Here is a 16,767-nt window from a genome sequence, read left to right as displayed (position 1 = left end):
TAAATTTGGGATGAGTCCTTAACCCTATCTTAGGAAGGTGATCTATAAGGGTTACTCCTAATTCCTTTGAATTTGTCTAAGATTATCGTTCTTAATCACGCTCTGACATAGAGACTTAATCCTAATTGAATGATTATCTCTAAATTACTACAAATAAATCATAATATCTCATTTGAAAGTAAGTATTCTTAATTACAATCTCTAATTTCTTTGTTCTATTTTTTCTATTATTCTTTGTTTAACTTAGACATCAAAATGGCTTTCTCGACTAAGCTAAGGCAGTCTCATCATTATTTTTTGTAGAAGATCAACTCCAAAGTCCAAAGTTCAAGGCTTTTTTTTGGGGGGGGAGGGTCATATATTACATTTTCTTCATAAGTATATTGGTGGTTAATTCTATGCACAATCAATAAGTGCTATCTCTAAGCATCGAAACATTCTTGCTCAACCAACTAGAGGGCTGGACCAAATAATTTTGAGAACAACACATGAGAACAAAATGATCACCATTAAAGGTTAAATCACATCAACAATGGTCAAGCTCAACTAACTCAACTTTTAGTAATGCCCATTGATGTTAACCACGTGAATGTGTCTAAGGAAGAAAGGGAAAGTACCTGGAGCCATACTAGCAAACACTGTAGATCTGATTCTAGGCCTATACCAAAGGAGAAATGAAAAAAGTTCCATAGAGGGGAAGAATCAAAGTCCAGCATTGGAATATCCAAAAGCTAGCTAAAGGTGATCCTTCATGAAGTCAACAAAAGGCACATATAAATGCCACTTAGCTTGACTAGTACACTAATCTCGTTACCTTGATGGTATCGACAAACCTATGCTAAACAAATTCAACTAACCCCATTTAGAATATTTTAGGGGATTGAAGCCCCAAAAGAGCACATTTGTTGATATTGTGATGCTATGAAGTCTAGGTCAGCTATTGATGTTATACTATGTAAAAACTACTCCCAAACCTTGCATGGAGGCACAAGGATTGGATTGATACCATTCCCAAAGTCAGTATCTCCAAATTTAAGAAACTTGTTGAACAGTTCAAAAATCATTCCAAGGGAGCGAAATCACAAAGGTAAAAAAAAAAAAAAACTCTTGCTTGCTTTGGGTAAAGCCTAAGTTAAATGAATCTTTTTTGTAGTTCATTGCTCAATTCCATGGGGAAGTTGTTGGTGTTAACAAGTTGGAAGACAAGCTGACCATAGTTTCCATCATTGACGCCCTCAAGAAAATTGTGTTATGCCATAGAATTCCCAAGCATCTATTTAGGGATATTTTTGTCATTAACTTGCCTAGAGGTATTTTGGTCATTTGGCCCAGGCGAGTGAATCCCAAAAGTGATCCCAATCTCGGGTTTCAATCCCTAGAAGAAACCATGGTCGAATGGCGAAGAAATTATTTAAATCGAAGTTCAAATGAACAATATAGAAGTTAAAGGGATAAAGTGGCACAAGGCCAAACTTAGGAGAGGGGTGAATGTGTAATAAAGGAAAAGTCCAAGGAGCATAAAAGGAGGAGGCCGACTGTTCATCTCCTTTTTCCTCCCTCCCGTTCTCTTTCTCAATCTCTCTCTCGCACTCTCTGTCGATCTCTCTCCGAGAGAGATTTTTCTCTCAGAGAGAAGCCTTTTTCTCTCGGTAAGCTGCGGAGGCCTCTCGGAGAGGCCCCACTCTCGTTGGTTTTCATCTCGGAGAGGTCCCTCTCTCGCTGGTCTTTCTCTCGGAGAGCCGTGCTCCCGGCAAGGGCCATCAGCTTTCTTGGCAACATCTCTCGGCTATGGCCACACCTCTCTGCAGCTCTCCCTCATCGATCTTCTTTCTGCAGCTTCTAGAAAAAGGCACAAAGCTCTCGGCAATGGACGCAACGCTTTCGGAGGCGTGGGTCTCATCTCGGTCGTGTCCTCACAGAAAGAAGGAGAGCATCTCAGAGGTGTGGTGTTGGGTTTCTCAGAAAGCCAAGCGTCTCTCTCGGCCATGTCTCGCGATTACTTGGTCCTCTCCGCAGCTCCTCCTCGTCCCTCTGTAAGCTCTCTCTCTGTGCCATGTCTCTCGGTGTGAGACCTCCTGCTGAGGCCTCTTCGAGAGACCTTCGCCCTCTCTCAGGAAGTTTCTTCCCGAGTTCTTCTGAGAAGAGCTCCCCCAACCGCCCTCTCGCTCTCTGTTTTCTTTGTGTGTGAGTATTTGTGTATGGGGGACACGACTTTAACCAAGGCATGCCTTAATATATATTATGTATATACATGTATGATGGCAAGGCTCACGTGGGTAGCAGGAAAGTGAATGAGTCTTGGGTTATGATATGGTGTTATGGCACCCCATGCTCCTATGATGTATCCTCAACTCCCTATATATCCCATTTCGTCCACTTAAGGCTTATATATTTATATAATGTTTGCGTCACTCCATACGTGATATGCTTATAGGATATGATATGATATGTTTGTCTATGGACTGCCACATGTCCACTTTATACGTGGTATGCTTATAGGATATGATATGATATGTTTATGTCTATGGACTGCCACATGTCCCTTAAGGAAATAGTGATTAAGTAAGCACCACTTCGAGACCTCTCACCAAGCTCGGAGCTATGCTCGGGAGGCCTCTTAGGGGCTGAGACCTTGCTTCAGCAGCCTACCGTGAGGCCCATCTTCTCCCGGAGGACCCCTTAGGTTGTCCAGCCTCGGGAGGGGGGGGGGGGGGAGGATTCTTCTCAAGCTCGTCCGAGTGCTACTGATGTACATGCCGATCCCAGGCACCCCAACAATATCATGATTGACCATCTCTTGTTAGGAAATGTATAATTGTTCCCTATTCAATAATAGCATGTTTCACTTGTCTATTGAACTGTTTTTCTATTGGTACTGACTTAATTAAGCATCTGAGGGCATAAGCGGGTGGGGAATCTCCGTGTGCCTTCTAACTTGTGTCTATGAGAGCAGATATGTCCTTAACATACAGAAGGCCAATTTCGGGAGTTCCCGAAGATGCCCTCAGAAGTCTCTATGTGACCCCGGTCAGTACATCGAGGACCAAAGCTACCCGACGCCTAACTCCACCAGTAGACTCTTGCTAGCTGTCAACTTTGCTCTGCCTCAGCTCCAGCTTTCCCTTTCTATAAATTCTATTATCGTGATTTTTTTTTCTGGCCACTATAAAAACCAAATTCAATTTTTCCTTGAACAAAAATATACCCAAGACACTATCAAAATTATATACTCGAGCCCAATGGTACATGTATGTTGAAGAGCAAACAATGTCTTTAGTGAACAACCCCAACCATAAGCGTAGAACAACACTTTAAAAGGTGGTGTTTACATGATAGATCTAAATGGTGGAAGCTCGAACTCTAGAGGTCTCGAGTTTAGAGCCAATATCGTTCACATCCTTGAACAAACCTCCTTTTGAGGTCTTTGTTGAAATAAGTGGTGATAAGTGAATCTGCTTGCAAGGATCAATTAAGTGTGGAGGCTCAAAGGTAGATATAACTAAGTACTTCGAATTCCATGTGCAAAAAGGATTATCACATTGATGAATGTTGCAAACTAAAGAAGGAGATAGAATACCTCATTCAATAAGGATATTATAGAAAATTTTAAGCCCTTAGATCTCTCCATACATAACAACAGAGAAAGATGATCAAAGAATGAAGACACCTAAACATTAACTGAAGTCACATAAACTATTCATGCAATTTTGAGTGAACTCCAATAATCAAAAGACTTAAAGCTGAACATTAACCTCCCATTAGTAAAATCTTGGTAGTGACTAAGAGACCTCGAATAGAGCAAGGCTAAGAACAACTAAAATTTGTAATGCGGGAGTGCTTGGATCACAATAGAGCAAGGCTAAGAACAAATAGATATCCACTTGTGGAAATAAGTTGCGGGTTCCTAAGAGGAAGAGATGGCTTCACTGTCTAGGAAAAAGGTTGTCTTGCTATCTTAGGGAACTGAACATAAGGAACAAGGTTAGAAGGCAAGCGAAAATTCCTCTCCCATGTATGCCCTCTGATGCTTAAGTCAGTATGGGAATGAAGTAGTCTGGAAAAAGAGATAGTTGCTCCTTCAAACACTCAGGTAAGTAAATTATGCAGTATATATGACTCATATGAATGTCCAAAAAAAATGTCTTCCTTGAAGTGAGGGAAAGGGGTATTTATACCCATTTTTACCATAAATGTCAAAGGGATCCAACGTGTCATTTGGGTGTAAGGACACTTGTCTTAGGTTAAGCTCTGATAGGGTTAAGAGGAATGCACCCTAGAGGGATTAGTGAACTAGATATTCCTTCGAGCGAAGGAAGGCCTTGTGGTACGCTACTATATCTGGAGTAATATAGTAGGGTATTAATTTATATGCGATTTGTCTGGGGGAACATCCTGTGCATCAAATATAACATGGTGGCATGAATATGTGTTGAATTGTTAACCTAACACATCAAATATATGCGCCTAGCACTGGTCCAGGTGGCTATAGCCTGACAGGTAGTGCTCATTATTATATGTGTTGAATTGTTAACCTGACATATTTGTACATACCATACATGGTGGCTTACGAGCCCATGGGATTTGTGAGATCTTCACTTACGATGTATGCACCCGAGATGGATATATACACTTGCATAATCATACATGGTGGCATGAATAACAATTTTGATTGATAAATTCATGAGATGTACCCTGATATATATTTGTATTAATATCTAATTTGTTATCACTCTATTTCGTTGTTACCATGGTTTTGCAATCCTGTAAATTGTTTCCTTGTACTTGAACTTGTTAATCCTTGTGGCTCACTTGATCTTCTTATGCCACTTTAGGTAGGGGCAAAGCAATTATTGAGGGTGAGTTCAATGGGACTGCAGCCCAAGGGTAGTGGTGTACAGAGGCACTATTGACTTGAAGATCCTAGATAGTTATTTGGTGAGGCTTGATTCGATAAGATTTTACTTTGTTCATTTACATTAGAGCCTCGTAATTGTTTTGTATGGCCATAGAGCCAAGATTTGTCGAATTGATTTTGTAAAAGAAATTATAGAAATTTCGCTGCGAGAATTAAAATTAGAATGTGAGTATCTATGTGATGTCTTGTTCTATATCATTCCTTGTGATGATCTTCTTTCGAATGTCCTATGCTAGCGGGCACATTCGGGAGTGGGCCACTACAGTGTGCCTTTGGGGTTACATTTGAAAAATTCCAAGGATACATGGTCACCTATTACGGTATTGAGGCAAACCTAGAGAAGATTAAAATGGTCATTGACATGTAGCTCCTTAAAAGCATCCTAGACATCTAGAAACTCATTGAGAAGATAAACACATTAAGTGATTCATATGTTATTTAGTTGACCCATGCCAACCTTTCTTCCAAGCCCTCAACCTTTCTTCGAGGAGCTCAAACGGTATTTAACTCCTCTCCTATTGCTGACAAAACCCAAAGATTGGAATGAACTCTTTGTGTATCTCTATAAGTGAACATGTAATTATCTATTAGTATAATTACATTGGATGTAATTATATATTAGTATAATTATCTATTAGGTGGTCCTATTTATCTAATAAACATCTTTTAAACAATCAAAAGTTAATCTCCTAATATTCATCCACTAGATAAGGAGTTATAACTGCTTTCAGAATTAAACTTAAACTAATTTGATGGAGTTAGTTTTGGTGAAGATAGACATGTGCTCAGGTTATAAATAGAAGGGTTTCTGTAACATCCCATTTTTTCGGGCGTGTTATAATTTAGGACAATTATGGGATAATAATTTTTTTTTCTTAAAAACTATTGCTAAACCATATCATTTCTCATATCCATCCCAAAATTTCCATACATCTATCTCGAAAGAGAATTATCATAAACATCAAATGCGGAAGCTAGAATCGAACCTAACATCTTAACATTAATCATAAATCAATTCTTACATCCTCATTAACCATAATTAAGGTTATACATCATCATTTCTCAAAACGTTCAGAATTCAAAGTAACAGAACTTAAATACATGGGCTACATAACATACATTCAACTCATCATACAACTCATCACACACTTTGCTAAGTGTCATTTCATGCCTCATTAATCCTCGTTTCTACTACAATCTCCATCTGGAATGTTTGAATATTCTAGGGGCAAAGCCCAAGTTAGATGATGAATCATTTAAGTAGGGGAACAAAACATTTAATGCTCATATATGTATGCAATGCACATGACATCGTAACTCTATGTTTGAGTCGACCGCACCTTAAGATTACCCGCCATTTTTTACTGTTTCCCTACTAGACCAAGGTGTATGGGTGCACCCTTGGCAAAGTAACGACGCCAGTACCTAATCCCAAACCCATGCAACGTATGATCGTGAATCTTATCATGCTCATATGCATAATTCATCATCAATACATGTAAATACAATCTACATGACATACTCACATCAAGGCATGAAAACATGACAAAATCATTTACATAAAATCGGATTTTGAGTCGAACCACTTACAAATCAAATATTTTCATAAAACTAAATCTAGTTGGAAAGTATCACTTACCTTACAAAAAGATAATTTTGCCCCTAACATAATTTTGCCTCAAAATTCACGTCGAACTTCCAATCGTACTCAATTATGAGCCTTGACGTACCCTGGGCATCATAATTACTTAAGAAAATCAGATTTCTAATTTTATCTAATTTTCCTAATTTCCCCAATTTCCTCTTATTATTTCCTCTAGATTATGAAATAAATACTTTCTCATAAAATTTTCTCAATTTCTCTTCACAATAATTTCTAAAACAATATTTCTAAGCCCCATAAATTTTCTCATAATTTTTAGAATCTATGTTTTATTTATTTCTTATTTTTTCTTTGGTTTTCAAGCATCTATTGCCTAAAAAATCTATAATAAATACCAATCATGCATTTCTCTTCTAATTTCATCATCAAAAATTCTAAAATATCATTATCATATTTCTGGAATTTTTGAAGAAAATTTCGAAAATAACTCACCTTCTCGCAGAGCGATTCGATATTCTTCTGTACTGCGATGAAGTCTCGGTTTGCATTTCCAACAATGCCTTCTGCAACAAATTTTCACATGAACTACTAAACCCAGCCTATAGGATTTTTTGATATTTTTCTCTATATTTTTTTCCTATTTTCTTTCTTTCTTTTTTTTAAATCTCTCTCTTTCTCTCAAATCTTTCTCTTTCTAATTTAACTCCTCAAACCTGTCAATTTGTCTCTATTTATAGAAGGTTGAATTAAGCTTAGTATAATTGTAGTGACCCACTATCTTTAATTATCTTGTTACCTTTCTTTTTTATTTTCCACTAAATTTCATTCATAATCTTTAATTATTTGTCCACACCCTACTTTGTCTCTCACATTTCTCAATTATTTAATCCATTATCTTTGATTATTTGTCCACGCCCTACTTTGTCTCCCACATTTCTCAATTATTTCACCCATTATCTTTAATTATTTTGTCACATTTCTTAATTATTTTCTCTAATGAATGTCAAAAAATATTTTAAATACAAAAAAATTAATTATTATTATTCTCAAAATACTAGAATATTATAGTTTCTCTATTGAAAATATACATAGAAAGCAATTTGGGTCCCCAATCAAGAGCAAATCTGAGGGCATACACCATTAGTATGCAACTGGCTCATTGATCGAAAGCATCCATTCAATTATAGTGGTTCTTTGCATCCAAATAATGGTTGGAGGTCAGTATGTGTATTTTTTTTGTAAATTTCATACAGTTGCTATCAGACCCACGTAGTATCTCCAGCTTATTTGTTATTGCAATTTTTATGTTGTCTGTCTCGTTATAGATTGTTTATGAATCTTTGATTCTAAACATGTATTAGAGAGATGGGCATTTTATATTAACAATTTTCTATAAACCCATTAACAATTTTATATGTATTCCTTAATCATATGTACTCGTATAATTTTTATTCCTTACGTGTATGTATATGTGTTGTGTAATTTTTATTCTTTACACGTATGCATATGTATTCGTGTAATTTTATGTGTATGTAAATGTATAATTTTTCTCTCATGTGAAATCTGTATATAATGACTTTGATTGGGGAAAATATTGAGTTTTTCTATAAAAAATTGATGATGGAGTTGATGGGAAATTTGATTACAAGCATTTTGGTGTCAATTTCATCAAAAATGGAGGTTCAAAGGCTGAGATATAGTTGGGTCAAGATGGCAGCAAAACTAGGTTGGGTCGACTAGGTTGGAGGTTAGGGAAAAATGGAACAACATCATTCGAATTTATAACTAAAAAAAAGAACAAGAAAAAAGAGACGGAGAATGCGCTGGGTGAGTGACGTGCTATGGGAGGTGTGTGTGATCCACACGTCGCCCTATGCAACCACCCAGCCTCGGCATTCGATCCCACTTAACGTTTTTGAGGTCCCTAGTTCCATTGGTGAGGTCCGTTTCTCCTAAAGATGCCTTGAAATCGGTGTTTGGATTAACTTGACATAAATGTGAGACTGGGATTCTTTTTACAGCTTGTAAAAATTAAGATTTTATGCAGTTACTTGTATTATTTATTCTAATTCACATGTTTAATTATTAATGCATGCTTAGGTAAATTATTTGTTGTTTTTGGTCAATTAATTCACATTCTAATGTTTATGCATAAATAATGATGTTATGTATGCATAAATGTTATTTCTTATTTATTATATGTGCGTAATCTATCGAAAATTCTTATGCATAAAATCAGCTAAATGTAATGTGATCATGTAATGACCTGATAATGGGTCTAGGTATTAATTTCTACGTGTTATATTTTAGAATATAAGGGATACACATGCTAGCTTATTTTGCATAAAAATAACAATAATAATGATAACAACAACAACAACAACAACAACAACAACAACAACAACAACAACAACAATAATAATAATAATAATAATAATAATAATAATAATAATAATAGTAGTAGTAGTAAATTAATAAATTAAATTAATGGATTTTTGAAAATTATGGGGTGCAAGTGGAATAAGGGGAAAGCTAGATGTGGGGTGTAAGTGCTAGTTATCGGAAGTTCTGAGGCGTTGGTGCAATTCTAGAAAGTGGGTTAATGGATAGTTTAAAATTAAATAAACGCATATATATGTTGAAGGCGGGTGGCAGCGCAGGTGGTCGTGCGTGGGGAAGGCCAGGATGGAGGTCGTGGGGTCGATCGGCAGCTGTGTGCCCCATAATTTCCCAAAATGGAGCCATTTTGGCTAGGGTAGTGGAGATGCAGAATGCACCATGTGGCGCACACTGAGCCCTTCATTTGCCTTGGTCACCAAGTCTCTCTGTTTTGACAATTTAAAGGTAAATTTTGGCCGTTTTTGAAGTAAGAGGCCGAGAAGAAATTGGGGTAGAATAAGGGTCCGGCCAGCAGTTGAAGAAAGGAGAAGAATTGGAGAAATTTAGAGGAAAAGTTGGGGTTTATTGAGGTTTAAAATGGCTGGCTAAGTGAGAAAAATTTACTAAAAATATTATAAGATTTAAATTCAATTTTTGATGTGATTATATTAATTTTCTAGGTAAAAATTATGTACTCATGTAGCGTGTATTATACTTATGGTGTGTGAGCGAAAAACGTTGAAAACCACTATTAAAAGGCAAGCTCCTAACCTTGTTCTAAGTTACTCTCTCTTTTGGATTCACGTATATTCCTGTTGCAAGTCTTCTTTGTATTATCCTCTTTAGTTTGAATGGTCTTGTCTGGTTTATTTATTTGGCTTGTGATGTAAAATTTGGTAGATTTGTGTCCGTACTCTAAATGAGGGTTTTGGATCACCCTTGAATTCTTAAGGAATGATGCGTTGTTGTTAGGCTCAAATTATGCAAGGAATTGTGTTTCCTTGCAAAAGAGGATGGTTATGTTAAGAGTGTTAATGGGAAAAGTGCATGAAGACTCATGAGAAAGCTTATGAAATGCTAAGTCTAAGAATATAAGTTAATGTTATCTATGGGTGTTTAAGGGTGTGGGGTACAAAGCTACTGACTGTCGACCATGGGCCGTGGCAGTCAATGGCTGGATGTATGGGCGCCAGCTATCAACTGTTACGATAAACTATAGACATGTTAGGAGAGCTGGTACTACTAGTTACCCACCTTGAATGTTGTGCATATCATGATGTTGTGGCACATGGGTTTGGGTTGCGTTCATTGGGGGACATGCTTTGTGTGTGTGGGAAAGTGTGTGTATAAGGCGAGCATATGCATTTAGAGTATTCTACCTTTGTGAGTTCCTATGTGGTCGTAGCATGGCCTGATGCTTGGTTTATGGGGGTCTTTTTATCATGTTTATGTTGCAGAAGCCATTGCATTTTTTACATGTTACATTTCATGGTGAGCAAGAGTGGTTATGAGAAATGAGAAAGGCGAGTAAGACTGTGGGGTATAAGGCCCACGACAACAATATGTTATGATGATATGTTATGATAATGGCAGGAAAAGTTAAATGATGAGATAAAGAGCATGTCAAGGAAAATGATCCGGTAGCCTATGTTAGGCTGCTAGTAGGTTTGTATGTAGGACTTGGGTGCCAATATGTGCTTCTTATGTGGGCCCCAAGGACCTTATATGTGTAGTTTATTTTATGTTTATGCATTTAGGGTTAACGCATGTATTATACATGGCATGGTATGTTATTGCATTGGCATGAAACACATGTGGTATGGGGAAAGCTCTATCCTTAACCCATTGTCTCTATTCTATTATGCTTGCTGAGTCTTACGGCTTATGTTTCCTTGTGTCATTCCAGGTAAGGGTAGAGCACCGAAAGATAGCAAGCTAGGTGGGGCTTGAGGTAAAGGGTTAAACGTGTACAGAGCAGTCATGACCATAAGGTCTTGGTGGTGTCATCTTGTTGCAGATGTGATGTTAGCTTTAACGTTGCTTGATGTAATTGACCTTGAGGGTTGTATGAGAATGTGAATGATGATGTATGATGTATGAGTTGAGTAGTGTGATTGGAAATGTGTATGCTAGTTGTTGTATGTAACCGTGTTGACGTCAGGTCCATGGGAAAAGAAAATAAAATAATAATTAAATTGGGGGACCTTACAAATCAATATAATTTTGAGTAATTGAAGACTAGTGTAACACCCAGTGTTACTGGTGCTAAGAGAATAGGAAAGGAAATGAGAAATTTCAAAAAATGCCCTTGAGAGGGTGTTGGATCTTGAGAATAATAGTCCCTTATGAGACGGGCATTTTGGTAATTTGGATAGTGAAGTCCAATAAAGGGTAATTTGGTAAATTGAAAATAATTCCTAGGTGGAATTAAGCATGGAAGTGAAGTAGCTTCCCATTTTTGTATTTATGTGGAGATAAATGGGATTAATAATTCACAAGGGGCATTTTAGTAATTTGGAGTGAAATTCCACAAGGGAATTAAAGTATGGAAAATAGGGAAAATGATGAACATTCAATTATGTGAGGAAATAATTGATTTATCTTTAAATTGGTGAATTAATGTGGTAATGCCACATGGATGGTTGAGATGGAAACTTGGAAGCCAAAGATTGTGGGAGCTTCAAAGAATGAAAAAGGTAAGGGATAGCCCCATGGGATGGTGGCTAGCAAGGTTGTAAATATGGTTCATGAAGTTTTATGTGTGTATTGGCATGTTGTTTGTGTTCAAGGACCTATGGCCATGAGGTTGTGTGGGGTAGGGTAGATTAAAGCCTCAAACCAAGGTGGTTGTGAGGATGTGGAAGCCCTAACTTTGTTGCATTGCATGCATTGGCATCACATTTTATATTCATGTTCATGCTTATTATCATTGCACCCTTACTGAGCTTAATAGCTCATGAGGTTTTTACCCTCAACTTTTAGGTTGTTCATGTGCCAAGAGAAAAAAAGGAGTGTTGCAAGCTTGAAGTTGGGAAGCCTAAGCATTTGTTTTATTATTTTGTTGGTTCATGGCTTGTGGAAGCCAAAGCGAGTATTGTAAATTTTATTATGAATGTTGTAAATATACGGGGTTGTTGCCAAGTGTTTGGGTAAGACTCTCATAGTTTATTGTGGAGCTTAATGGAATATTTGAATAAAATTTGGTTTTCAAGGCTTGAAGTCCAAAGAGCCAAAGTGGAGTGAAAATGTAGATTTTTGATGCATTTTAATGGTATTTAATTTCTGGAAATTTTGGGCTAGGAAGCCCAAGAAGAAGAAAAAAAAAATAAGGGAAGAGTGAGGTTGGCAGGTGGCAGCAGCCGAGGCCCGCAGGGGGCTACAGTAGGCAGCAGGTAGTAGGCGAGGCGCGGACACACGGGCAAGCGCTTTGGAATGCGGTCGTGCGCAGCAGGCGGGGCCAGCGCACTGCGGGGCCCTGTGCAGGCCCCAGGCTCGCCAGCTGGCCCTGCCGGTCATTTTTGTAAAAAAATTTTGGAAACATTGGGGGATTTTGGGGCAATTCTTGGTTGATTATGGGCCCTGGAGAAATTTTCAAAATTAAAGGGATTTTGGGTATTTTTGGAAAAATGCTAAAAATTTTGAAAATTTAAATTATATGAGTTTTTCCTCTAAAATTGGTAAAAATCAATGGGTTGATTGAAATTGTGAATTTTATGGAGTCCGGTGGAATTCTTGGAAAGAAGAAGAATTAAAATAAATAAAAATGGCGATTGGACAAACTTATTGAAAATTAATTAGCCAAGTGTGGTATGGTAAAAGCCTAAATTTGCTAGTTGATCTTGGGATTGAGGGAAGGGAAGGACGAAACTTAGTTCCCACATAGAGCGTTTCATATTGAAACATAGTCTGCCTTTCAGAAATGGTCGGGCATGTGAGCAGTTCGGATGATTGTTCACGAGTGGCACTCGTAAGTGGGAGCGGGGCGTCACAACTAGCCACAATATATTTAATTAATTAAAATTGTAAATTGAGTTGTAAAGGTCACATAAAGTTAAATGAAATTAATTATGATTAATCATATTTAATACAATAAATTTTATCTCACAAGAATTTTTGTTGTATATGTGTGATTAATTAGGATGTGATAATAAATTATTTTTCTTAATTTACCCACATGAATTAAGGAAAGGAATATAATTTGTTAGTCACGTCATGAAGCTTGTATTATGAATCTATTTAAATATAAATAACTTAGCCCACAGGCAGTTGTTATATGTTAGTGATTCATAATTTTTTGCATTCATAATCTCATATTCAGTTACATGAGCATGATTATTTGTTTTGTTCTATGCACCTATTTTACTTGTGAGTTTTTCTAATATGAAGTGTGATATTCCTGATTTGAGTGGTGATAACTATAAGATGTGGGTGGATATCAACTATAAGACTTTTGCAATTAGGGTGGGTGGATATCAACTATGCCATTCATAAGAATGAACCACCTGCTGTTACTCTTACTAGCACTTAGGTTTAAATTGTTGAGTATGAACGACATGAGAGATCTAATCTCCTCAGTATCATGTTCATATAACCAAAATTTCTACTAGTATCCGTGGTTCAATTCTTGAATGTAAGAAGGTCAAAGAATTGCTAAAGGCTATTGATGAACAATTTGAGTCTTCAAATTAGGCACTTACTAGCACCCTAATGTCAAAGTTATCATCAATGAAGCTCACTGGTGTTAAAGGTGTGTGTGAGTACATGAAGGTGAGGGACATTGCAGGCCGGCTAAAAACTCTTGAGGTTAAGATGTCAGCATCTTTCCCAGTGCATTTCATTTTGAATTCTCTTCCATAATAGTATGGTCCCTTGAAAATATCTTACAACACATAAGGATAAATGGTTAATTAATAAACTTTTGACCATATGTGTTCAAGAGGAAGGGAGGCTGATTTTGGAAATGGGAGATAACTCACATATGGCCACACAGGGAAAAAAATACTACTAAAGAAAGGGTAAAATACCTATCCAATATGAAATCAATAAAGAATCCAAGTGAAGAAGTATTGCCTCAAATTTAAGACTTGGCTTGAAAAGAAAGGTAATCTAATCTAATCTCATTTGAATGTTATGAATCTAATATGGTTGATGTTTGTCACAACACATGGTGGATTGATTCTAGTTCTACAATCCATGTTTCAAATAACTTGTAGTGTTTTCTAAATTAGAGGAAACCAGTGGGAAGTGAACAAATCATCTATTCAGGAAACAAGACGCGTTCACATGTGGAGATAGTTGGGACATGCAAACTCTTTGGAAACTCTTTTAATTTATTTTATAAATTAGAACTTGTTGGGAATGGTACATTGTCTGACGGTCTTTTCACAATCAATTAGTAAAACAATGCCTCTTATAATGTAATGCATGTCCAAAGCAATATAGGTATTAAAAGATGTGTCATGAATGAGGATTCCTCAATGTTGTGGCACCAAAGATTAGGACATATCTCCATAGAGAGGATTAAAAATTAGTAAATGATGGAGTACTTAATATTCTAGATTTTACTGATTTTCATACTTGTATGGACTACATAAAGGGGAAGTAGACCAACAAGTCAAAGAAAAGTGCCAAGAAGAGTACAGATATATTAAAGATCATACATACGGATATTTGTAGTCTAGATATGGACTCATATGGTCAGAGATACTTCATCTCATTTATAGATGGCTATTCACAATATATGTATCTCTACTTGCTTCATAACAAGAATGAAACATTAGATTCCTTTAAGGTTTTCAAGGCAGAAGTAGGGAAACAATGTGGGAAGCAAATTAAGATCGTGATGTTAGATAGAGGTGGAGAGTATTATGAAAGATTCACTAAGGATGGACAAAAAACTAGTTCGTTTACTAGGTTTCTTGAGGAAAATGGGATTGTGGCCCAATACACCATGCTAGGGTCTCCAGACCAAAATGGTGTAGCTAAAAAAAGAAACAAAACATTATTAGACATGGTAAGGAATATGCTTAGCAACTCCAAGCTTCCTAAATCCTTGTGGACTAAAGCTCTTTAAACGATTGCATATATGTTAAATTGGGTTCCAACCAAGGCTGTCCCTAAGACGCCATTTAAGTTGTTTAAGGGTTGGAAACTAAGTTTGCGACATATACACATTTGAGATGCTCGTCTGAAGTAAGAGTTTATAATCCACAAGAAAGAAAACTAGACCCAAGGATTGTAAGTGGGTATTTCATTGGATATGTTGAAAAATCTAAGGGATATAGATTTTATTGTCCATCTTACATCACTGGGATTGTGGAATCAAGAAATGCAAAATTTCTTGAGAATGACTTGATTAGTGGGAGTAATCAATCTCAGAATTTTTCTTTTTCTGAGAAAGATTATTCAGATATCCAAACTCCCATTTCAAGTGAGAGATTGATTGAAGTTCACAGTGCCACTCAAGTTCAAATCGGTGCTAAACATCTAATCTTTGAGATTCCACAAGCTATTGATAACAATCTAGAAGATCCAATTGTGTAACATACTCCTCAAGAAGACACTATTGAACAACTAGTTGTGTAAGATACTCCTTAGGAAGATACTATTGAACAATTAGTTGTGCAAGATACTCCTCAAGAGGATATTAACACAACATTAAGAAGATCAACTAGAATGAAGAAATCAACTATTCCTAATGACTATGTTGTGTATCTTGAGGAATCTGACTATAACATTGGAGCTGTAAATGATCCTGAAACATTTTGACAATCCATGAGTAGCGTAGAATCCAAATTGTGGTATGATGCTATGTAGGATGAGATGAATTCCATAGCAACTAACGGAGTCTAGGATCTTATCGAGTTGCCTAATGGGGTTAGGGCCATAGGCTTTAAATGGGTCTTTAAGACCAAAAAGGACTCATTAGGCAACATTGAAAGATTTAAGGCAAGACTTGTTTCTAAGGGATTTACTCAAAAGGAGGGAATCAATTACAAGAAAACTTTTTCCCCTGTATCTAAGAAAGATTCTTTCCATGTGATAATGGCACTAGTTGCGTAATTTGATTTGGAATTACATTAAATGGATGTGAAAATTGTGTTCCCAAATGGAGATCTAGAGGAAGAGATCTATATGAAACAACTAGAAGGATTCTCCTTTAGTGATGGTGAGCATTTGGTATGCAAGATTAAGAAATTCATATATGGATTGAAACAAGTCTCCCAACAATGGTACTTAAAATTTCATGATGTGATCTCTTCCTTTGGTTTTGTAGAGAATGTCATGGATTAATGTATATACTAGAAGGTCAATGGGAGCAAAATATATTTCCTTGTCCTATATGTGGATGACATTTTACATACAACCAATGATAAGGGGTTGTTATATGAGGTGAAACAATTCCTCTTTAGACACTTTGATATGAAAGATATGGGTGAGACATCTTATGTCATTGGCATTAAGATCCATAGGCAAAGATCTCGAGGCATTTTGGGATTGTCTCAAGAGACTTATATCAATAAAATTTTAGAGATATTTTAGATGAAAAATTGTGCACTGAGTGTAGCACCCATTGTGAAAAGGTGACAGGTTCAATTTGAATCAATGCCTGAAAAATGAGGTTGAAAGGGAACAAATGCATAGCAACCCATATGCTTCTGTTGTTGGAAGCCTAATGTATGCTTAGTATTGAGTTTTATGTTCGTGTATGTTTTGATGATGATTATTGTATGCAAAACTTTAATGTAGTTCTATGTTACGGAGGCTTTGAAAATTATCTCAGGGAATCTTGTTATGTTCTCATAGGCTTATTAATATGTTTTGTATAGAAATTATTTTATCCTTCTTTAGAATAGTGCTTAAAGATATG

This window comes from Diospyros lotus, chromosome 8, assembly GCF_014633365.1.
Source record: "Diospyros lotus cultivar Yz01 chromosome 8, ASM1463336v1, whole genome shotgun sequence".
In the NCBI taxonomy this organism is placed as follows: domain Eukaryota; kingdom Viridiplantae; phylum Streptophyta; class Magnoliopsida; order Ericales; family Ebenaceae; genus Diospyros; species Diospyros lotus.
This window is presented reverse-complemented; position numbering follows the sequence as displayed.